This window comes from Phascolarctos cinereus, unplaced genomic scaffold (assembly GCF_003287225.1).
Source record: "Phascolarctos cinereus isolate Bilbo 61053 unplaced genomic scaffold, phaCin_HiC Scaffold_5;HRSCAF=322, whole genome shotgun sequence".
In the NCBI taxonomy this organism is placed as follows: domain Eukaryota; kingdom Metazoa; phylum Chordata; class Mammalia; order Diprotodontia; family Phascolarctidae; genus Phascolarctos; species Phascolarctos cinereus.
In genome coordinates, this window is record NW_027555958.1 from 454,146,638 (window position 1) to 454,171,712 (window position 25,075).

The window sequence follows — 25,075 nt, forward strand, 5'->3', positions numbered from 1 at the left end:
GTTCTCCAGAATGGTTGGACCAGTTCACAGCTCCACCAGCAGTGTATTAACGTACCTATTTTCATAAACCCCTCTAGCAAATGTAATTTTCTTTTCTTCTCCTCTTAGCCAATCTAATAGGTGTGAGGTGGTACCTCACAGCTGTTTTAACTTGCATTTCTCTAATTAATAGTGATTTGGAAGATTTTTTTCATGTAACTATTGATAGTTTTGATTTCTTCTTGGAAACTATCTGTTCACATCTTTTGACCATCTATCAGTTAGGGAATGGTTCTTATTTTTATAAACCTGGCTCATTTTCCTATATATTTGAGAAATGAGATTTTTATCAGGGACACTTTCTACAAAAAATTTTTCCCCCATTTCCTGCTTTTGGGCTGCATTTGGTTTCGTTTGTGCGAAAGCTTTTTAATTTTGTGTAATCAAAGTTCTCCATTTTGCCTCATGTGACCCTCCCTATCTTCGTTTGATTATAAATTTTCCTTATCCATAGATCTGACAGGTAGAAATTTTCCGTGCTTTTCTAATTTGCTCACGACATCATCCTTTATCTCTAAATCATGTACCCATTTTTACCTTTTCTTGGCATATGGTGTGAGATATTGGTCTGTGCCTAATTTCTGCCAGACTGCTTTCTAGTTTTCCCCGGTAGTTTTTGCTGAATAGCGAGTTCTCGTCCCCAGAGCTCAGATCTTTGGGATTATCGAACGCTAGATCAGTGTGGTCATTCACTTCTGTATACTGTATATCCCACTCATCCATTCCACTCATCCAGCATTCCATTTCTTAGTCAGTACCAGACTCTTCTGACAATTACTGCTTTGTAGGACATTTTAAGATCTGGTGCTGCTAGGCTGGGCTTCAGTTTTCTCTTCTGTAACATGAGGGAGTTGGACTCACTGACCCAATATTTGTGAATCCTTCCTGGGATCCATGATCCCAAGTTCCTGTCCTAATTAGAGGATGGAGCAAGAAAAGTCAGATAGTTTATCTGAAAGAAATCTGGGGGGGTCTAGTGAACTGCAAACTCACTATGAGTCAGCAGGGTGATGGGGCAGCCATTTATTAAGCACCATGCTAAGCCCTAGGGCTTAGCAAAACAAATAAACAAACCCCCCCATCCTGTTCTCTGGGATCTCATATGGGATCTTGGGCTGAATGGAGAGAGACTGAGCATTCTTGCATAAGTAGGTGGCAGTCTCTCTGTAATGGTTCCTGGTCAGAGCAGATCTGGAGAATTGCGTTCACTTCTGTCCCAAGGTGGGATGGGCTCTGAGAGCAGAGGGTGGAAGTCCAAGGTAGAGGCTGAACACACGCTTGTCAGCTCTGTCATGGTGGGGACTCCTTAGGAATCCTATAGGTTAGATTAAATGTTGCCAGGCCCCCTTCTGACTCTCAGATTCTGTGATTTTCTCCCTTCCTAGCCCTGACAGTCTCTGTTCTAAGCTCCCTCCAGAATCTGACATTGTGTTCTAAGGAAGCTGTCGTCTGACCCTAAATCTTGTTGAGAGCTCCCTGTTCCCCATGGAGGATGAAACATTCAGGCAGTAGCTTTGTCAGCTTATGAAATATTAAAGGCCTGTGTCTAGCAGCTTCCCTCAGGGGCATTCCTGGTCCTCTGGGCAAGTGCAAGCTTCCTGGGAACTTAGCCCTACTGACCTGCCCCACACACCCACCCCGATCTAGACTCTGAAGTCATAAAAGCTTTGAGATGGAAGTGTTCTTAGAGGCAAGAATGTCAGAGCTAGGAATGGACCTTAGAACAGGAAATGTCAGGGCTAGGAGGGAGCTTAGAATAAGAAATGTCAGAGCTGGAATAGACCTTAGAACAAGGAATGTCAGAGCTGGGAGGGCCTTGGAACAGGGGATGTCAGAGGTAGGGAAGGACCACAGAACATGGAATGTCTAGGAGGAAGCTTAGAACATGGGACACTCAGGTCTAGAAATCCAAAGGGAAGAAGAAAGAAGCTCATTTCACCCTTAACGCTGTCTGCCCAGACTGAATGCCTCTGCCTTCCCCAGCCCACCCCCATTCTTGGCCAATAATCATTTTGGAGGCATCCAGTCTCTGGGAACTGCCAGAGAAGCTCCTGTGTCTTATAAGTGGTGAGAGCACACGGCTGCTTCCATCAGAGGGGGGCTTGTGATTTCATCTCGATAATTGGGGGACTCACCATACCGATAGGGGTCTCCCCCAATCTCTCCCGTAACACACATAGTGGTGGGTAGTAGATTAGCATCTGGGGCCGCTGCAAGCCAACAAGCATTCATTAGGCACCTATGTTATGTGCCAGGAACTGTGCTGACACTGGGGACACAAAGAGCCTGTCAGAGGTCAATGAGCCCACGTGCTTCCCCACACAGGAGTCGTGAACTCTGGCAGCAATGAGGTCAGACACCTGACTGTACCTGATAAACCTCCTGCAGGCTGAGTCCATAACCTGCCTCCCCCATCGCCATTCAGCTGTTCTTCTGACGTGTGTAGACACCGTTATGATTAATAAGATAGAGATGCGTTTCCAAGCTTTACCAAATTCACAGAAGCTCTTGTTGGCATCCATCTTCCAAAACAACAGATACAAACATCAGCTACCATGTCATATAGCTTTTCCTTTAAAGTTTAATCACTTTGCGTACATTAATTCATTTGAATCTGAAAACAGTCCTGTGCTATCATTATTCTTTCTGTTTTACAGATGAGGAAACTGAGGCTCAGAAACAGTTGGATTATTTAATGTTCAACCTGGAGAGGAGGAGATTTTTTTTTTTAGGCTAGGCAATGGGGTTAAGTGACTTGCCCAGGGTCACACAGCTAGTAAGTGTTATGTGTCTGAGGTCAGGTTTGAACTCAGGTCCTCCTGAATCCAGGGCCGGTGCTCTATCCACTGCACCACCTAGCTGTCCCGAGAAGAGGAGATTCAGAAGGGGAGAAGATAGCTGTCACCAAGTACCAGAAGTGCTGTCATATGGAGGAGGGATCGTCCTTGCTCTGCGTGGCCCCAGAGGGTAGAGCCAAGAGTAACAACAACAACACGTAGCATTTATATAGCTCCTACTGTGTGCCCGAACCATGCTAAGTACTCTACAAATACTATCTCACCTGAGCCTCACAACAACCCTAAGAAGTAGGGACTGTTATGATCCCCAGGTGAGGAAACTGAGGAAAACAGAGGGTAAGTGAGCTTTAGTTCTAACCAGTGTCATACAACTATTATGTGGCAGGATCTGAACTGGGGTGTTCCTTGCCCAAGGTCACGAGCAAGTATCAGAGGAAGGATTTGAACGTGAGTCTCCCTGACTTCCTGTGAGATGCTTTATCCCTCTCACCATGCTGCCTCTCAAGTATGTGGGAGTCTTTAAAATTATTATTGATGTAAAAAAGGGGCTTGGAGTCAGAAAGGAATGAATAAATGAAGAAATAAAAAATATATTTATTAAGCACTTACTGTATGCCAAACAGTATATTAAGTGATGCAAATATTTTAAAAGGAGACACTCTGCTCTCAAAAGGCTTATAACTTTGTTTTTTTTTGTTTTGTTTTGTTTTTTGGCATTTGGGGTTAAGTGACTTGCCCAGAGTCACACAGCTAGTAAGTGTCAAGTGTCTGGTCTGAGGCTGGATTTGAACTCAGGTCCTCCTGACTTCAGGGCTGGTGCTTTATCCGCTGTGCCACCTAGCTGCCCCAACTTTGATTTCTTTCAACAAGCTTTCACAAAGGGATATTTATTTCAAAGATATAGCAAGAACAAACACACTACCACGTTCCCCAATATCTCAAGACATCCCTTCCCCTACACCGCCTCAGTCTCTGGAGAGAATCAACTTGACTTCACATAGTTCTTGCATAGCATTAGTCCCACCAACTTCACATCCAGGCACAGCCTTGCTGTCAAGGAGTCCTCATCTCAGCTTCTGTAGGCCTGCAGCCTCAAGATCACACCTTGGTCTTTGAGTCGTCAATGATGGCTCCAAACTTGGACTCTGGATCCCACCAAGGTCAGAGGCGCCGTTCCTTTCACTCAAGACAGGAAAGTGCAAACTCAGAGGCCACGGACCTTGGGGCACACAAAAACAGGATTGAGAGCTACAAGGGACCTCAAGAATCCGTCTGCCCAACCCTGTCACTTCACAGATGAGGATGCTGGGACCCAGAAAGGTTAAACTATTTATCAGATGTCACATAGGTAGCAACAGACCCTAGGTTTGAAACCAGAAACACTTCTCTGTGGTGTTTTACCTTCTGTGAGACTGTGAGTGTTATGTGCAGTGGGAGCAGAGCCCTAAGGAAAAGTCTGGGCATCTGCGGCCCGTTTGGCTGAGGTGAGGGTGGGAATGGGGAAAGTATCTATGGTTCGCTTACTCTTGTGCATGACTGAGGTTCACTCAAGGTAGAGGTTATGGGCAATATGGGGAAAGGGAGGCCAGAAGTTCAACAGAGTAGGGATAGGGACAGAGAAGACTTTGATCCAGGTATTAAATGTCTTGGAGAGGTGAGGGAGTGTCTTGGAGGTCCACAGAGGAGGTGACAACATCTGGACAAGAGTGAGTGACTTTTAAAGAAGGAGAAGTGAAACATCTCAAAATATCCCAATGGATCTGAAATCTCATATGCATTCCCTCCATTGAGGCAGATTGCCACCCATCTGTCCCTGTCCATCCCTTACTCTCACCAGCCCATTTTCTCTTCCTCTCATACCATTCCTTGGTGCTATCTTTTACTTCTGTTCTTCAAAGTTCCTCACTGGTGATGCCTTGAAGCCTGTTCACATCCACCATGCACTTACTCCACTGCTCCTAGGTGACTGATAGTCATCTTTAATTCTCTGATTAGAGAATTTCTGGCTTAACTTTACTTCAGTTGAGCATGTCACCCGTCACCCAACTAGCAAGAGTTTGCAAAATCAAGCTGGAGATATCAGCTCTGGCTCTGGTGTTAACCGACTACTTTCCTGCTTAATATAGATCTTCTCCTTCTGCTATCTGTTCTTTGATATATAAATCACTATCTTCCCCTATTGCCCTTTGAAAAACCATCGTGCTTATGTGATCAAAACCTATGCAACACAGCCCAAAACTAATGCTCAGGGCTCACTGACTTATTGATAAGTGTTCAGTGAGGCCTGGGTTCCGAGCATAATAAACCACCATTTTCTCCCATCTCTGCATTGTTGATTGGCAGCAGCATCGAGCCAGTGGACTCTGAGACAATTTTGTCACAATTCCTGGAGACTGTTGTGTTCTCTGCCTTGATGCTATACAATCCTCAGTAGAACGTTGGCTACAAAAATCTGGGCCTTTGCTTTCATGGAAGCTTGGGGTCATTGTGAAATGCCAGTTGTATACAAATGGAAGGCATCAATAAAGTCAAGTTAACAAGCATTGACCATGTGCAAACACCGTGCTAAGCCCTGAGGACACTAAGAGAGGCATAAGCTGGTCCCTGATCTCAAGGAGCTCACAGTCTAATGGGAGAGACAATGTACAAATGCTAAGATGCACAAGGCATAGATTGGAGATGATCTCAAAGGAAAGATGCTAGCATTAACTTCATCCTACCTTGATTAAAATGAGAAATATTTTTAAGAATAAAAGTCTATATGTTAAGGATAAAAAAAGTCTTGAGAATAAAGGAAAGAAGGTTGATGAATGATGGTGGCAAAGGAGGGTCCCAAAGGAGCAAAAAAAATACCAACAATTCCTCCTGGCCATGTACGGCAGGGGATGTGGGTAGAACATTAAACTTTGGAGAGGGTGCTGAGAGAAGTGAGGTCCTTAGAAGAAAATTAGGCTTCAATGAGCACTGGAAAATGGAAGTAACAAGAAGATACCCAGGATAAAGGGGAGTTTATCACCAATAGAGGATTCCAGAGGACACAGTGAGAAAGGAGGGCAGAGGAGGGCTAGGGCTATTACTACCTGCGTGGTTACAACAGCCACCTTCAGGCCGATTAAATGGGGTAATCATTGTAAAGTGCTTAGCACAGTGCTTGGTACATAGAAAGAGCTATAAAATGTTTACGATTATCACTGTTACCAGAGAGCTGATTCCTGTCATCCCTTTGTGCAGGCAGTAGTAACATAAGGTAGAAAAAAAGAAGCATGCCCCCGTGTAAATGTCAGCACCTGGGCTAAAGCCCCAGTCACCCCTCCAAGTTCTGTGCCTAAGTAGAAAAGCACAGAAACTGGAGTCAGATGACCTGAGTTTCAAATCTTGCCTCAGCCACAAACCTTGGGCAAATCACTCCCTCTCACTAAGTCTGGAAAGTGAGGGGTTTGGAGGAGATGACCTCAAAGGTCCCTTCTAAATCCCATGAGCCGATTTTCTTTGACCTCCAGGAATCAGAGTGCGTAGGAAGGTAGATGAAAGGGCTTTGTTGTGCCAGTTTCTGGGGCCAGGGAAGAAAGTACAAAATGGGCCTCGTACATGAAAGAGCTATTTAATGAGACGTAAAGTTCCAGTGTCCTGGCAAGGTTCAGCTCTGGTGTTTCTCTCTCGGCTCCTGGGTTGGGGGCAGGGTGGAGGCTTACAGCTCCAGCTGGCTCAGGCTGGAGTAATCCCTCAAATTTGTCCAGTCCCAGGAAGCCCTTCACATTCCCCCCCAGCAGCACCCCAGGTACAGACAAGCAAAGCAGACAAGGAACAGTGTGTGATGAGATGCTCCTGGGAAGAGGGGCTAACTTTATTCTGTTTGTTAGAAGAAGGTATGACCAGGGGCCATGGGCAGGAGATGCAAAGAGGCCCATCGAGGCTGGATGTTAAGAAAACCTAACAATGAGTGCTGTCCCAGAGTGAGAAGGGCTGCCTCAAGAGGGGGGCTCTCCCTTACTGGAAGTCTTCAAGCCAAGGCTGAAGCTCCCTTGTCACACATGCTATAGAAAGGTGACATCAGCCCCCAGAAGAATGATGATGGTGATGGCTAAGATGACGATATGCTAACTCATTTGATCCTCACAACGACCCTGTGGGGTAGGTACCATTACTATGATCACTAGTTTACAGGTGAGGAAAGAAGAACCAAGAGAGGCTAAGTGACTTGCCCAGGGTCACACAGGTAGTGAGATTCTGTGGTAGGGTTTGAACTCAGGTCAAAGCACAGGCTGAACCCCAGCTTGGAAAACCCCAACTCCTTCAACAGAAGAGCAAGGCAATGTCCTCCCCCAGATTAGGCTCAACTCAGGTCAATTCAACAACCAATTGCTGAGAATCATAAATAGAATATATCTAAGACCCAGAGCTACCATTACACGTAATGGAGATAAGCTCGAGTCTTTTCCAGTGAAGTCACCAGTTCTGTTTGATGGGGCTCCAGAAATGCACGCTCTAACAGGAATACAAGAGAAAGAACTTCAGAGAATGACCGTAGGTCAAGAAGAAACAAAATGACCACTTCTTGCAGATGACATGATGGCATCTTAAAAAACCAGAGAGTCAACTAAATCTAGCTTCCGCCCTTATCATCGTACTGAAACTACTCTCGCCAAAGTTACCAGTGATGTCCCAGCCGCCATGTCCAATGGCCTTTTCTCCATCATCCTGCTCCTTGACCTCTCTACAGCCCCTGACACAGTTGATCACTCTCCCCTCCTTGATACTCTCTTCTCTCAGGTTTTCAGGACACCACGCTTCGCCCTCCCCCCGCTCTCCTCCTCCCTCTCTCTGACCACTCCTTCTCTGTTCCCTTTTCTGGATCCTCCTCCAGAACATGCCCCCTAACCACAGGTGTCCCTCAGGGCTCTGACCTGGGCCCTCTTCTCTTCTCCCTCTATACTACTTCACTTGGTAATCTCATCAACTCCTGAAGATTCAGTTACCATCTCTATGCTGATTCTCTGCTGACCTCTAGTCTTACATCTCTAACATCCTTTCAGACATCTTGAACTGGGTGTCCAGTAGACATCTTAAACTCAGTATGTTCAAAATAGAACTCATTCTCTTTCCCCTACAACCTCCTCCCACCTCCTGCCTTCCCCAGTACTCCAGAGAGCACCACCACCCTCCCAGTCCCTCAGGCTCACAGTCCAGGAGTCAACCTGGACTCCTCCCTCTCTCTCACCTCCCCCCTATATCCAAGCTGTTGCCAAGGCCTCGGCAACTTCTCTCCAAAACACCCCCTTCTCTCCTCTGACACTGCCCCCACCCTAGTGCAGGCCCTCACCACCTCCCACCTGGACCGCTGCAACAGCTGCTGGTTGGGTCTGCCTGCCTCAAGGCTCCCTTCACTCCAATCTGTCCTCCATTCAGCCACTAAAGTGATCTTCTTAAAATACAAGTTAACCCCCTACTCAATAAATTCCAGTGGCTCCCTATTGCCTTCAGGATCAAATATAAAATGCTCTGTTTGACATTCAAAGCCATTCCTAACTTGTCTCCCTCCTACCTTTCCAGGCTTCTTACACCATGAACTCTTCTGGCTGTCCTACGAACAAGACCTTCCATCTCTCAGGCTCTGGGCATTTTCTCTGACTGTCCCTCATGCATGGAATGCTCTCCCACTTCCTCTCTGACTCCTGACCTCTCTGGCTTCCTTTAAGCCCCAGCTAAAATCCTACCTTCTCCAGGAAGGTTTTCCCACCCCCTCTTAATTCTAGAGACTTCACGTTATTAATTATCCCCTATTTATCCTATGTGTAGCTTGCTCACATTTATTTGTTTGCATGTTGCTTCACCTCTTAGATGGTAAGCTCCTTGAGGATGGGTCTTCTGCCTCATTTTGTATCCCCAGTGCTTATCACAGCATCTGGCACACAACAGGTGCTTAGTAAATGTTTATTGATTGATTGAGAACTGATTGCAAAATAACTTCAGCACGCTTGTAGGACATAAAATTAATCCAAATGAATTATTAGCATTTCTATGTAATATCCATAAAACTCAGCAAGAAGAAGTTGAAAGAGAAATTCCATTAAAATTACTACAGAATGTTATAAAATATCTGGAAGTCTCCCTTCCAAGATATACACAAGAGCTGTATAAAAACAACTATAAAAAACCATTACAGAAAGAAAGACATGAATAATTGGAAAAATACTAATTGCTCATGGGTAGGATGAACCAATATAATAAAAATGAGACTACTACTTAAATTAATTTACTTATTCAGTGCCAACTAAAATAATACCATACAGAACTAGAAAATAATATCATTCATGTTTTCCAAATGATGGGCATCCTCGAAATTTTTAATTCTTTGCCACCACAAAAAGAGCTACTATAAATATTTTTATACAAACAGGTCTTTTTCTTTTTTCTTTAGAATCTCTTTGGGATATAGACCCAGGAAAGCTATTGCTAGATCAAAGGGTATACACAGTTTTATAACCCTTTGGGCATAGTTCCAAATTGCCCTCCAGATTGGTTGGATCAGTTTACAACTCCACCAACAGTGCATTAGTGTCCCAATTTTCCCACGTCCCCTCCAACATTGGTCATTTTCCTTTTTTTTGATGTGTTAGCCAATCTGGTAAGTATGAGGTGGTACCTTAGAGTTGTTCTGATTTGCCTTTCTCTAATCAGTGGTGATTAGGAACATTTTTTTCATATGACCATAAATAGGTTTGATTTCTTCTGAAAACTGCCTGTTCATGTCCTTTAACCAATTATCAATTGAGGAATGACTCATATTTTTATGAATTTAACTCACTTCCTTATATATTTAATAAATGATGCCTTTATTAGAGAAACTTGTTGTATACTTTTTTCCTAGTTTCCTGCTTTCCTTCCAATCCTGACTGCAATGGTTTTGTTTGAACAAAACCTTTTTAATTTCATATAATCAAAATTATTATTTCCCATGATCCTCTCTATCTTTTGTTTGGTCATATAGTCTTCCTTTATCCATAGATCTGACAGGTAAAAATTTCCATGCTCTGTTAATTTGCTTACAATATCATGCTTTATTTCTAAATCATGTACCCCTTTTGACCTTATCTTGGTATATAATGTGAGATGTTTGTCTAGCTTCAATTCTGCCAAACTGCTTTTCAGTTTTCCCAGCAGATTTTGTCAAATAGTGAGTTCTTGTCCCAAAAGCTTGGATCTTTATGTCTATCAAACATTACCTAATCCATTCCACTGATCAACCACTCTACTTTTTAGCTAATACCAGATTGTTTTGATGATTACTGCAGTAATACTGGGGATGGAAAGAAAGGCAAAACACAGTCCCTGCCCTCAAAGAGCTCACAATTTAACAGTGGGGACAAGATATGTGAAGAACAACTCTACTTGTAGAAGCTCTCTATAGGATACATAGAAAATAACCAATGGAGAAAAGACACTGAAATTAACAGAGAGTGGGGAAGGCATCCTGTGGTAAAGACTTTAGCTGGAGGAAATTAGAGAAGCCAAGAGAGGAGGGAGGGCATTCCAAACATGGGGAACAGGGAGAAAAAATGCCCAGAGCCAAGAGATGGAGGGTCTTGTTCGTGGACCAGCTGAGAGGCTGAAGAATAGGTGTTTGGGAATGAGGCAGAAGAAGATTAGAAAGGTAGGAGGGGGCTGGGTTAGAAAGGGCCTCGAAGGCCAAGGACAGTGTGTTGTATTCCATCCTAGAGACAACAAAGATCCATTGGAATTTATTGAGTAGGGAGATGATGTAGTCAGACCTGTGCTTTAAAAAAAAATCACTTAAAAATAAAATTAAAAATCAATTTAGCAGCTAAACGGAGAAAGGACTGGAGTGGGGAGAGACTCTGGGGGCAGGCAGACCCACTAGCAGCTTTGCAATCATCCAGGGGTGAGGTGATGAGGATCTGCACCAGAGTGTTGGTCATGTCAGAGGAGAACGGGAGATGTATTTGAGAGATGCTGCAGAGATGAAATAGGCCTGGCCAATAGGTTGGAGGTGGGGGAAGGTGACAGATAATGAGTCCAGGATGGCTCCCAGGTTTGGAACCTGAGTGACTGGGAGAATGGTAGTGCCCCCAGCAGTAATAGGGAAGTTGGGGTGGGGTGGGGAGCAGAAGGCTTAAAGGGAATGATAATGAGCTCAGTTTTGGGACATGTTGAGTTTAAGATGTCTACTGGGCATCCAGTTCCAGACGTCTAAAAGGCAGTTGGAAATGCAAGGGAATTTAAGGCTAGATAAGTATAAATATGATAATTGAATGATGAGTTGAGGAGATCACCAAATGAACAAGTATAGAGGGAGAAGAGAAGAGGACAGAGCCCTGTGTGATACCCACAGTTATTGGGTGTGACCCGGACGAAGATCCGGCAAAGGACACTGAGAAGGGTCAGCAGGAGAACCAAGAGAGGGTGGCCAACAGCGTCAGAGCCTACAGAGAGGTCGAGAAGGACGGAAGCTGAAAAAAGGCCATTGGACTCGGCACGTAACTTTGCAGAGAGCAGTTTCGATGGAATGATGAGGTTGATAGCCAGATTGTAGAGGGCTAAGAAGAGAATGAGAGAAGAGTAAGTGGATCTGCCTCGTGTGGCTGGGGTTCTCAAGGAGATTGGGCACACAGGAAGGAGAGCTGTGGAGTGAAAGCAGGGATGGAAGGATCAAGGGAGGGATTTTGGGGAATAGGGGAGACACTGGCATATGTGTAGGCAGTAGGAAAGTAGCCAATAGACAGGGAGAAATTGAAGATAAGTGAGAGAATGGGGATGATAGAGGGTCAGTCTGCTGGAGGAGACAAGATGGAGTGGAATCCCCTGGCTTAGCCTTGGAAGGGAGTGAGGCCACCACTTCCTGTGAGACTAGAGTGAAGAAGATGGTGGCAGAAGACATTGGAGTGATAGGAGATGAGCAGGAGGGGAGAAGAAGGGGGTCTTGTTGAATGAGTTCCATTTTGTTTTTAGAAAATAGGAGGCAATGGTGGCAAAGAATTGGAAATTGAGAGGATGCCCATCAACTGGGGAATGGCTGAGTAAGTTGTGGTATATGAATGTAATGGAATACTATTGTGCTATAAGAAATGATGAACAGGCTGACTTCAGAAAAACCTGGAAAGACTTGTATGGTCTGATGCTGAATGAAGTGAGCAGAACCAAGAGAATGTTGTACACAATAATAGCTACATTATGCAATGACTAATATTGTTAAACTGAACCCTTCTCAGCATTACAAGGATCTAAGACATCTCCAGAGGCCTCGAGATGGAAAATGCTGTCCAAATCCAAAGAAAGAACTACAGAAGTCAAATCGCTATCACTTATTTTTACCTTCTGTTGAGTTTTGTTTCATCTTTCTGATGGTTCCTCCTATTGGTTTTAATTTTTACTTACAACTTCACTAATGTGAAAATATGTTTAATGGGTATGTAAATGTAAAGCCCATATCAGATTGTGCGCTGTCTTGGGGAGGGTGGGGGGGAGGAAGGGGGAGAAAAATTTTCAACTCAAAAGCATATGGAAGTGATTGTTGATAAATCAAAATAAAATAATAAAATTTTTTTAAAAAAGAAGTGGCTACTGTAAGTGGGTTCCTCCAACTTCAATCCCCTAATCAACTGAGGTGTCAATTTTTGACCAGGTTTTGTGCTATTTGTCCCAGGCTCAAAAATGATTCTTTGGGGAAATAAATTTTGGATTACTCAGTCCACTGCCCTTCAAAAAAAAAATAGGAGGCAAGATTCTTAGTTGAGAAAGGAGAGAAGGGGGAACCATGGAAGTTTGAGAAGAGATAAGAAGGTTTGAGAAGGCCTTTATGGAGAGTAGAATAGTGAGCTGATTAAGGGAAGTGTAGAGGGATTGTCTAGAAGCCGTAAGGACCTAGTTAAGATTATGTACATAAATCCATAATGGACCCAGTGAGAACAGGCGGGTGATTTTCTCCACCCTCAGGAAGCAGATCAGGGGAATGATCCAAGGCTGAGGTTTGGCAAGGCAAGGTCAGCAACAAGACGAGGGGACAAGGGAGTCAAGAGAAGGTCAGCACAGAGTTGGCCTGGTTCACCAAGGGGTCAAGATAGAGGAAGAAGGAGAGCGTGGCTAGTACAGGGATGATGACCTGGGAGAGAACTGAAGGGCTGAGGAATGGAGGCCTCAGTACGGATGAAGAGCAGGGTCGGTTAGGAAGGCAAAGGGAGAGGCAGAAAGTCAATAGACTGTGGCCAGATCAAGGAATTTCAAAGTTCTTGAACACGGAGGTGGTATTTGTGGGTGATGGCAAGATGGAGGGTATGACCATTTCTGTGTGTGGCTGACGTGGGGTGGAGGAGCGGATTATAGCTAGTAAGCGGGCTGAAAAGCTGGGAAGTTAGGGTGCCTGAGGGAGTATTAATACATATTAATATGTTATAATAATATAATATAATAATAGTATTTTATATATATATTAAAATCCCCTAGTGTGAGGGCAGAAGTTGAAGAGGAGAGAAAAATTGTGAGCCAAATACTATGCTCATTGAGGAAGGAAGGGGAAGTGTCCTAGGAAGTCTGTACACAACAGCTATCAGGATTCTGATTGGGTGGTACATGTGGACTGTATGGACCTCAAGGGAGGAGGGGTTGTTGAATGGAAGGGGGAGAACCTTGAAGTGGCAGTGGAGATCAAGGAGTATTCCAAGTCACTGGAAGGAATGAGGAAAAGTCCCACCAGTGCTAGAAAGGGAGCCAGGAGTCTATGTCATCAAGAGGAAGGCAGGTATCACTGAGAGCCAGAAGATAGAAGGCATGGGAAAGGAGAAAAAAAGATTTAAGATGAAAGCAAATTTGTTGTCTATGGAGCAGGCATTCCAGAGGGCACGGTGAAGGGGATGGGTGACTTTTGGTGGAGTAAGAAGGTTGTTAGAAAGGGGAATGAGGAATCAAACCGTGCAGGATGGGTAATGGGCTTTTGCTGATGACCTACCGGAGCTCAGAATCACTGGGAAGGGGAAGTTAGGATCAAGTGGGAGTCTGTTAATCATTAAGAAAAAATTCAGAGATTTCCAAAGTCTATAAATAGTATTATAACCTAAGGGTGGAGTCCTTTCAGCGCCTTGGGCAGCTCAGGTGAGGGAACAAAAACTTGGCGGTAAGAGACATTTAATAAATGGGTTTTCATCTCTTCTTTGAAGTACTGGACTTCTTGCCCAAGACTCCCTCATCTTTAGCAATGCTTTCTAGTGTAGGTTCCTTCTGGAGATATAAACTGTGCCCACAAGAATCCTCAGAAGGAGATAATTAATATTTATTTGGTTTGACAGGTCTTGCAAGTTCCCTGCCCCACCTGGGAGACTTGTCCCTGAAGACAGCTGATCTCTCTGTTGCTGTCATCCTCACCTCAGTACCCCTTAGCAGGGAGCCATCAACCCCCACCACTAATCTCTTCTTTTCCTGTTCCCTGCTGGGTGATCTGTCACCTGACAGTACCTGCACATTCACAGCTTGGTCCTTTGAAGTCCCTACAGAGAGGCTTTTTCTTCAGAGGATCCAGATCTTGCCTCTTCTGCAAAGCCTCCTATTTCTTAGCTCCAAGATTCAAGGACAGCCCAACAGTCTTCCCCTTGCTGAGATTTCCCCACTTTGTTTTAAGACTTTATTCTGTCTTTTTCTAAAGGACCACCCTTTTCTCCCTAATAACCTGCAGAGTGCAGAAGCATCCCTCCCTCGTACCCCTTCACCTTCTCTTCCAAGAGAGAGACCAGCCTGCACTTGGAATAAAGAGAAGCAGCTTGGTCATAGAAGAAATGGAAACATCACCTAGTCAGGCCAGAATTCTTTCTGCTTTCCGTCCTTGTTGGTGATGAGATCTCCAGGGCGGGTCTTTCTTGCTAGCAGCTGCTGTGGGGCAAACTGTCTGATTAAAGCCATTGTCTTTCTACCGAGTCACAATCTTCCTCATCACCCCCCCATTTCAGGCCCCTGTCTCCTCTCTCCTGGACACCTGCAATGGCTTTGGACTAGTGACCGGCCTTCAGCCTCTCCCCACTCCAATCTATACGCTTTGTAACTGCCAAAGTGACTTCCCTAAAGCCTGGGTCTTACCATGGCACCCCCTACTCAGTAAAATCCTATGGCTCCCTATTGGCTCTAGGACCCCTATTGGGCAGGTAGACTCCGTTACCGCCTGGCTCCAACCCACCTTTCCAGGCTGACATACTTTACTCCCCTTCACACACTGCTCAGTGCTGCCAAATTCACCTTATTGCTGTTTTTCATCCAAAACACTCCATGCCTTGGTGTCGATGGTCTCTCGTGCCCAGAATGCCCTTCTTCCTCACCTCTGCCTCTTAGCCTCCTCAGTCTTCAAATGCCCCCTTCTCTAGGAAGCCTTTCCTTATCTCCCCCCACCAAACCATCTAACGTGAATTTTGTATCAATTTCATACAAACTCATTTACTTACATACATGCCGTCCCCCTCAACAGAATGTAAGCTCTGTGAGGGCAAGGGCTGTTCCTTTTTTGTCTTTGTACACGTATCACCTAACAGGCTGCCTAGCACACAGAAGGTGTTAATAATTATTTGTTTATCATTTGTTGAACTATTTGCTCATCTGTGTTAATTGAAGGCTACAAGGGCTGTAAAATCCAAGTGAGTGGGTTGGACAGGAGGCAGAGGAGCTGTCTGGGCAAGGGTGTGGTGGTGGGACATTGTGTATGCTGGATAGGAAGAGAGAAGAGTATTATCCCAAAAACTCCCGGCAATTGGCCCTGATGTTGAGGGGGGGGGGCGTGGGGAGTGTGCGGGTGGGAGAGGCAGGTAGGCAAGAAGGCAGGGTGGAGTCTGGTCCCAGGCCTCTCCTATCCCCTCAGGGGAGCATGCCATAAGCTAGGGACAAGGAGAAACTGTTCTAGTATCCCAGCCCATCTGGGCCCCCAAACAGGCTGTTCCAGCAGTGAGTTCCCATGCAGCGTGATCCTGGGGACAAAATGTTCAGGGCCAGGGCTCCATCTGGGAGGCCTCTTCTCCCCCAGCTCTCTGGCTTGGCTGCTCAAGGATCTACTCATCCCTACACCTCACTCCCACTCCCTGCCCTTCTCTCCAGCCTTGGAGGATACACTGACCCTTTCTATAGAGATTAATAATCTCTCCACCTATGCATCCCGCATCCCTCGTAGGACAGTGGCAAGAATGGAAATCGGAGATGTGGGTTCAAGTCTAGACTCTGACACTCCCTAGCTGTGTGCCTTTAGGCAAGTGACTTAAATTCTCTGATTTGTTCTCCCCATAGGTAACCCCATAGAGATAATAATGTGTACCAAGGCCTAGCACAGTACCTGATATGCAGTAGGTATTTAATAATTGATCCTTTATTGATTGACCGATTGATCAAACTACCTTCTGACTATTGTCATTGCTTTGTAAATATTAAAATACTTGGGAAAAATATGAAACCTAAAATTGAAGAAATTATCTGCAATCTCTCTCTCTTCACCTACCCATAAACACAAACAAGCTTTTCCCATCCTAAGGATGCCTGCCCTAGACTTTGCTCTCATCCTCTCTCTTTATCCATGTCCTAATTTCTCCAAAGAGCTGTCTGTGCCTTCAGGTTCCACTTTCCTAATACCTGACCATACCTCAGTCCCCTGAGAAGTCATTGCTAAAAATATTAAACAACACAGGGTCAAAGTCAGATCCCTGAGGCACTCCACTGGAGACCTCCTGCCACACTGAACCCTTGACAATGAACGACTATTTGAGTCCGACCATCCAACTAGTCATGAATTCCACATGGCTCCATCTTCTCCATAAAAACAGCACGGGAGCCTTTAGCAAAAGCTTTGTTAAAATTGTTAAGATCTAGGGGCAGCTAAGTAGCTCAGCAGATAAAGCTCTGGCCTTGGAGTCAGGAGGAACTGGGTTCAAATCTGGCCTCAGACACTTGAGACTTATTAGCTGTGTGACCCTGGGCAAGTCACTTAACCTCAACTGCCTCACCAAAAAAAAAGGGGGGGGCAGCTAGGTGGCACAGTGACTAGAGCTCTGGACTTGGAGTTAGGAGGACCTGAGTTCAAATCCAACCTCAGACAATTAACACTTACTAGCTGTATGACCCTGGGCAAATCACTTAACCCTGATTGCCTCACCAAAATGCAAAAAAAAAAATTGCTAAGACCTTAAGCATTTCCCTTATCTGCTGCTAACACATATGTACATGCATGCATATAGTCATACAAATATACATGTATTTATACATGTTTATATACATATATGTGTCTGTATACATAGATGCATCTACATGTATGTACATATAAATACATATATATATGTATATACATATTCCTTTTAGGTTTGCAAAGTGCTTTACAAATATTATCTCATTTGAACCTCACAACAACCTTGGGAAGAGGTGCTATGATTACCATTTTTTTTAAGGCAATTGGGGTTAAGTGACTTAAACAGGGACACACAGCTAGTAAGCATCAAGTGTTTGGTCTGAGGCTGGATTTGAACCCAGGTCCTCCTGACTCCAGGGCCGGTGCTCTATCCACTGTGCCACCTAGCTGCCCCTATGATTACCATTTTACCATTTTTATTAGGTGAAGAAATGGAGGCAGACCAGAGGTGAAGTGACTTTCCCAGCATCATACAGCTAACAAGTGTCTGAGGCTAGATTTGAACTCAGTTCTTCCTGACTCTGGGCCCAGCCCTCTGGGCTGTGCCACAAGGTACTAGTTGAACAAGCCTTCACCAAAAAAACCAAATGAGGTTCATTTGGCATGACCTGTTTCTGATAAAGTCAGGCTGGTTCCTCATGATCACTGCTTTCCTAATTTTTTCACTTTCTTTCTTTTTCTTTTTTTTTGTGATATAGAAATATGTTTTACATGACTTCACAGATGTAATTGATTTCACATTTCTTGCCTTCACAATGGGGGGGAGAGAATTTATAACTCAAAATTTTAAAAGAATGAATATTAAAAGTAAATAATGTTGTTGGGTTTTTTTTTTAAAATCACTGCTTTCCTGCCTAGATCTTTGCCAACTACTTTAAAACTCCTTTCTAGAATGTTCCCAGGAACTGAAACCAGACTCCCTGGCCCATTGTTTGCAGACTGCTGTCTTCTCTTTTTTAAGAACTGGAGCAACATTTGCCCTCCTCCACTGTTGTGCCTCCTCTCCTCTTTTCCATGAACAAAGATGACTAGTCAGGAGCTGGTGTCCCAGATAAAGAAGGAGACACTGAGGGAGCCCCTGGACGCCCTTGAGGAATTCAAATCGTGTGGTCTGGGTGAACAGCATCCTCCAGCCCAGAGAGGGGGTGTAAGTCACCCAAAGTCACACAGCAGGCTAGCAGCACAGTGAAGACTTGACCCCAGGTCTCTGGACTCCCAGTGAAGGGTTCTGTCTGTAGGCACCAAATTCCATTGGTGGGGTAGCTCAGATTGTCAGGAAGCGTTTCACCAGCTGCAAGCTGGAAATTTCTCCTCTGTAGCTCCGAGTTCTGCCTTCTGGGGCCAAGCAGAACAAGGCTAAGCCTTCTTCCCCATGAGGGCCCTTCAGCACTTGAAGACACCCATCATGTTCCCCCGAGGCACTTCTTCTCTGGACTAACCCAGCCAGTCCCTTCATCTGATCCTCGCAGGAGGGCAGTGCTTGTGTTTGAATGCTAACAAGTTAAAAAGAAATAAGAGGAAAAACAGCCCTAAGGATTCCCACGAGGGCCAGGGGAAATTTTCCATCCCCGGCAGTGCTTGCTGCCTGCAGCAATATTACTGCTCTTCAGGCCTGCTCCCAGAACAATTTCCCCATCCTCACTTGACTCCTGGAGGAGGGCCTTTGGCTTGAGGTTAGGTGAACTGGGTTAAGGGCTTCACTGGGTTAGCTGGGGAGCTTGAATCAGCCCAGCATGGTCATGCGGGAGGCCTGGCCTCCAGACTTGAGTGACCTTGGGCAATTCACTCCCCCTTCTCTGAGCCTACATGTCCTCATCTGTAAAACGGGACTATTCATACACATCCTACCTCCCTCATCAAGCACGGGCTTTATACCTCCCAAAGAGGACGGCATTCTCTGTGATTCTGCATTACCCGTTTTCCACGTGTATTATTATACTTCAGAGGAGACAGAAAGACTGTCCAGAAGATTCCTGCACTGGGCGGGAGGCCAGATGAGATGCACTCTGAGGTTCTCTTCAGCAGTGATGGCCAACACTGATTCTGCTCTCTGTGCTCTGAGCTCTACACTCACTCTGTGTGGATCTTTTGGCGAGTGACTTAATACTGTTAAGTGACAGACAGCTGTGGTACAGTGTAGAAAACAGTATGGGATTTGGAGTCACGGGGTTCAGATCCCACCTCAAACATCTCCTTCTACCTATGCAACCTTGGCCTGGGCCTCATTTTCCTCATCTGTAAAATGAAAGGCCTTTGATGTCTCTTACAGTTTTATATCTGTGATCCTAAGGTAATTCCTAAATCAGTTTAGTGGAGATTATAATCCCTACTAAACTGAGGGTTTCTTGAAGGCAGGGATCATGTCCTATTATATGCCTCCCCAGTGGAGGGCCCTATCCACAGCAGGCACTTAGTAAAGGTGTTTTTCTGCCAAATGAATGAATGTCATACTTGCCCTGTCTCCCTCTCAGAGCATTTGGGAGGACCAAAGCAGACCCTGGGTTTTGGGAATTCCCAGATTGAGGTACATGCCAGTGATGGTGGCAGGTATGACTTCTGGGATCTCCATAGCTAGAACCAAACAAGTTTGAGGCCTACAGGTGATAGCTGGGAGAAGAAGGGAGCCCTGACGCTAGTCTGATCTGGAGTTATTCAGGGTATGTACAGAACAAATTTCCTGTCAGGATGGTTGGCACAGGCTTTCACACTCTCCCTTGAAAGGTACTCAAGATGTCCCATTTGGCACCCAGGTCAAGTTCATCTACAATTCTATGGTCTATGGTTCTTAGACCCTACAGTTACAGGCTCTAATTCCAAAATCCTGTAATTACAAGTGTTCGTGCCCTAAGATTCTACAATTCTGAGTTCAATATTTCTTAAGGTTCTCTATTCTCAGTTTCCAAGAGCCTGTGATTCTAAGTTTTATGATGAGAGCAGTGTGGCGCAGTGGGTGAAGAACTCAGAATCAGGATTCACATCTCTCCTCTGACACACCCTGGTTACACTACTCTGGGCAGGTCATTCAGCTTTGCCTATCAACCAAGACTATCACAGGTCAGTGACCAGTCTACACTGGCAGAGGGAACTTTCTCATCCAAGTGTTTCCTAGATCAATTAAATCACAGAACTAATAATTCTAAGGCCCTATGTTTTATGATTGTACACAGGCATGGAATCTCAGAGCTGGAATGGACCTCACAGGTCTTATCCAGCATAAGCCAGACTGGAACAAGAATCCTCTTTAGAACGGACCTGATTAGTTTTGCCTGCAGACCCTCCAGTGAGTGGGAGCTAGGAAGCTCTTCCTTATGCCACGTCAAAATCCAATTGAAAGTTCTGTTTCTGCAGCTCTTTTAGTGGTGGCAAAGAAATGGAAATTGAAGGGATGTCCATGGATTCTGGAATGTCTGAACAAGTTGTAGTATATGATTGTGATGGAATATTATTGTGCTATAAGAAATGACAAGCAGGATACTCTCAGAAAAACCTGGAAAGACTTACATGAACTAATGCAAAGTGAAATGAGCAGAACCAGGAGAACATTGTACATAGTAACAGCAATACTGTATGATGATCTACTTTGAATAACTTAGCTATTCTCAGTAATACAATGATCCAAGACGGTTCTGAAGGACTTATGATGAAAAGCACTGTCTGTCTGCAGAGAAAGAACTGGTGGAGTCTGAATGTAAAGTGAAGATACTTTTTCTTTACTTTATTTTTTCTTGTTTTTTTTTGTGTGTGTGTGTGTATGTTTTCTTTCACAGTATGACTTACATGGAAATGTCTTTTGCATGACTACATGTGTAAACTACGTCAAACTGCTTGCCTTCTCAGTGAGGCAGAGGGGGGAGGGAGGGAGGAAGGGAAAGAATTTGGAATTTTAAATTTGAAAAAAGAATGTTAAAATTGTTTTTACATGTAACTGGGGATAAGTATTAAATTAAATTGAATCAAAAAAAGTTCCATATTCTGTGATTCCCTCATCAAGCCATGAGTCCATTAGCATTAAGTACCTCCAGGCATTGTGCCAGAACCTGGGCATGCAAATGTACAAAGGGTACTGTCCTTGCTCTTCCTTTCTGTTATGGGGGAGAGGGAGAGGATCATTCTCTTGCCCAATACAACAAAGTTCTAACTTGGGAGTTGTCACAAGTTTGGAGTCAGCTTGTTTCAGCTTGTTCAGAACCCCTTGGCCAGACGTCAGCTAAGCCTCCTCATGGTACCCTCCCATACTCACCCTCAATGAACCCGTCATTCCCCTGCCTCTAAGGCTTACGATCTATCCAAACCCCCTCCACCCTTCAAGGCTTAATACATGCTCATTAAATTGAATTCAGGTGGTCTGCTTGTTCTATGCTCAGTCTCCTAGATCCCAGGTGTGGAGACCATTCGGTCGAAACCCCTCACTTTCACAGATGAGGAAGCAGAGGCCCAGGGAAATGAAGTGACTTGGCCAGTGTCACACAGCTAGTAAGTGTCTGAAGGAAGATTTGAACCCAGGTCTTCCTGACTCCAGGCTCTTTCCAACAGTCCCTGGTGCAGGTTGAGCCATCCACAGAGGCTCAGGGCTCTGTTTATGTGTCTGGCTGCAGAGGTCTGATCGCCTTGGCCTCCCTCTCTCTGCTTTGGCTCCTTGGGAGGGGGGGTTGGGTCATTCTGTGCACCTGCATTCCGAGAGCACAGCATGATGCCCACAGCGTAGAAAGTGCTTAGCAAATACTTTGTGACTGATCGAGTGACAGGCCTGGGAAATTGCTGGTGAACCTTACTTGCCAGGAAAGATGCCCACCCACTCCATCTCTTGGCTCTCTGTTGCTGGATGAACCCCTGCATTATTTTACCTTTTCTTGCCCGATACAACAGACCATTATTTAATGGGCAAATATCTGCTTCACCTTCTAGAGGTTAAAGGAAGGCACTGGGCAGATAAATCAGCTAGCATTGCCTCTGTGCCTGGTACACAGTTTACATTTAATAAATGCCTTTTCAGTCAGTCAGTCATTCACCTTGGTAGCTCTAGCATTCTATGTTCTAACATTCTTTTTTCTAGAGTTCTTCCCATTCCTGAAATTCTACGATCTAGAATTCCTTCCAAACGTATCATCTTATATGCCTGGTTCTAATGTTCTAAGGTCTCTTCCAGCCTTAACATTCTATACTCCAAGTTAGAACATTGTATGTTCTAGAATCTGTCCCAGTTCTGACATTTTCTATTCTGATATTCTATATTGTAAGGTCCCTTCAAGTTCTTACATTCTATGTTCCATAACCCAATGTCTGTTCTCAGGTTCCTTCCTGCCCTTATATTCTACATTCTATGTTCTAAAGCCCCTTGGAACTCTAACATTCTTTTTTTTTCAGCCAAAGACAAGGTTTATTAGAACATCTGTCATATTGGGCAGACTCTTAAGGAGTCTGAACATTAGTAAGCTATTGGCTAGATTATAAGAATCTAAGCATCTTAATGGAGACAAGATGGACCTTATGTACAGAAAGACTATGGGAGGGATCTAGAGTGGCCAAGGGAGAATGAGAGCTCTAACATTCTATGCTCTGTGATTGCTCCTGGCTTTTCCATTCTGTGTTCCATAACTGAATGTCCTCCATCCTCAGGCTCCTTTCTTGCTCTGACCTTTTACATCTTGTGTTCTAACGCTCTGCATGTTACATGGTCTCTTTCAGCTCTCTCTATTTCAGGGGTACGCTGTGTGATCCTTACTCTGGGGATAATTCCCAGGAGTGGTGAGGGCTGAAGCACAGGCGCCATTCCAGGACTGAAGCCAGCTCACCCAGACTCTGGTTCTATGGGTCCTCGAGGACCCATACAAGAATTTGCAGCTCATCCTGAGTTAGGGAGAGAAATGCTTTCAGAAAAACCTCAAAAGACTTAAATGAACTGATGCAAAGTGAAGTGAGCAGAACCAGGAGAACGTTGTACATAGTAACAGCAATATTGTACAATGAAGAACTGTGAACGACTTAGCTATTCTCAGCAATGCAATGATCTAACACAATCCCAAAGGACTCATGAGGAAGCATACTATTCACCTCCAGAGAAAGAACTGATACTGTCTGAATACAGACTGAAGCATGCTATTTTCACTTTCTTTCTTTCTTTCATTCTTTTAAAATTCCAGTCTTCTTGTACAAAACTACTAATGTGGAAATGTTTTACATGACTGCACATGTATAAACTATTTCAGATTGCTTACCACCTCAGGGAGGAGGGAGGGGAGGGAGAGAGGGAGAGAGGGAGAGAGAGAATTTGGAACTCAAAATTAAAAATGAAAAGTTTAAAAAATGTTTTAACATGTAATTGAGAAAAAATAAAACATTTTTTAAAAAAGAGTTGAGGAAAGAACATAGGCTTTCGGACACCCTGGACTTTGAGATCACACGGAGCTTCATTCATATGGGACCCTATCTGGGAAGCAGCCAGCTAGTCAATGAGTTCTGTGACCACTGGCACCAGCCTTTGCACCGGGCAACCTCAGTGCCTGGCGTGTTCTCCCCTCACATCTGCCTCCCGGCTTTTGTGGTTTCCTTCAAGACTCAGCTGAAATCCCACTTTCTCCAGGAAGTCTTTCCTGGTCCCTTCCCACTCTCCTCCCCCAGCCCACCTCCAGCTGCCAGCTCCTCCCCAGAGAGTTTCTTCTATCAGCTCTGGTCTTGTAGGTACATGGTTATTTACATCGTGTCTCCTGTTAGAATGGAAGCTCCTCCAGGGCAGGAACTGTTTCATTTTTGTCATTGTGTCACCCATGCATGACACATAGTAAAGTGCTTAATAAACAACCTTTGTTGTTGTGTGCCCGGACTTTCTTCCCCTATCTGTTTCATTCCTGAAATTCACAAGGGAACTCCTGGTTCAGAATTCACCCTTGAAGACTTGGGGGTTTCCAGCACTGAAAACTCCTGTAACCCAGATTCCTGCTGCAGCACAAAGATTTCAGTCAAACCATTACAAGGGCTTTTGTCACATTGAATTGAGAGTGATCTGACTAATCTTCAAAGATCAATGTTATTGATGACTTCTATTTTTTACATTACAGACATTTCTAGACCCCTGCCACACTTGAACTCATCCTAGCCCCAAAGAAAAACTGGCCCTGTTTGAAGAGAGGGGGAAGATGTGTTTCATTATCTGTTCCAGGCTGGTCATTAAAATTATTCAGAGTTCAACTTCTATAAGTAAGAAATCATGTGAGTGATTTAAATAGTGTTCAGTTTGGAGCCAGGAAGAAGGACTGGATTGCATATCACAAGCTGTGTGACTGGGCAAGTCACCTCTCTCAGCCTCAGTTTCCTCATCTGTAAAATGGGAATAAAAAAAGCACCTACTTCCCAGGGTGGTCATGAGGCTCATGTATGACCACGTATCTAAAATGCTACAGAAATGTTGGCTATTCGACATTGTGCGATGACCAACTTTGATAGACTTAGCTCTTCTCAGCAATGCAATAATGGACAGTCCCAAAAGACTCATGATGGAAAATGCTATTCATATCCAGAGAAAGAACCATGGGATCTGAATGCAGATCGAAGCATGCTCTTTGCTCTTTTTTCTGTTTTTTCTTTCTTGTGGTTTTTCCATTTTGTTCTGATTCTCCTTTCACTACATGACTAATGTGGAAATATGTGTAATATGATTGTACACGTATAGCCTATTTCAGATTGCATGCCCTCTTGGGGAGGGGAGAGGAAGGAAGAGGGAAAAATTTAGAACTCAAAATCTTAAAAAAGTGAATCCTGAAAACTAAAAATCAATTAATTAATTTTGTACAAAAAGAAATATTAGCCATCTTTCCATTTATATCATCATAGTCATAGTTTTTCTGGTTCAGCTCATGGCCCTTTGCCCTTCAAGTCTGTGCACTCTGGCTTGTCTCTTATGCTTCCTCAAAGGAAGTCCAAGGATGGCCTGGGATGTTATCCCTCCAGTCAGGGCAGCTACCAACTGATTTTCAGACCTGATCCCTTGGGTCACTGGAGAATCTGTCCTTATGATACCTAATCTTATCTCGTGCAGGAGATAACCGTGTCCGGCTCGCCCTCTGTGCAAGGAAATGCCTCCTTTATA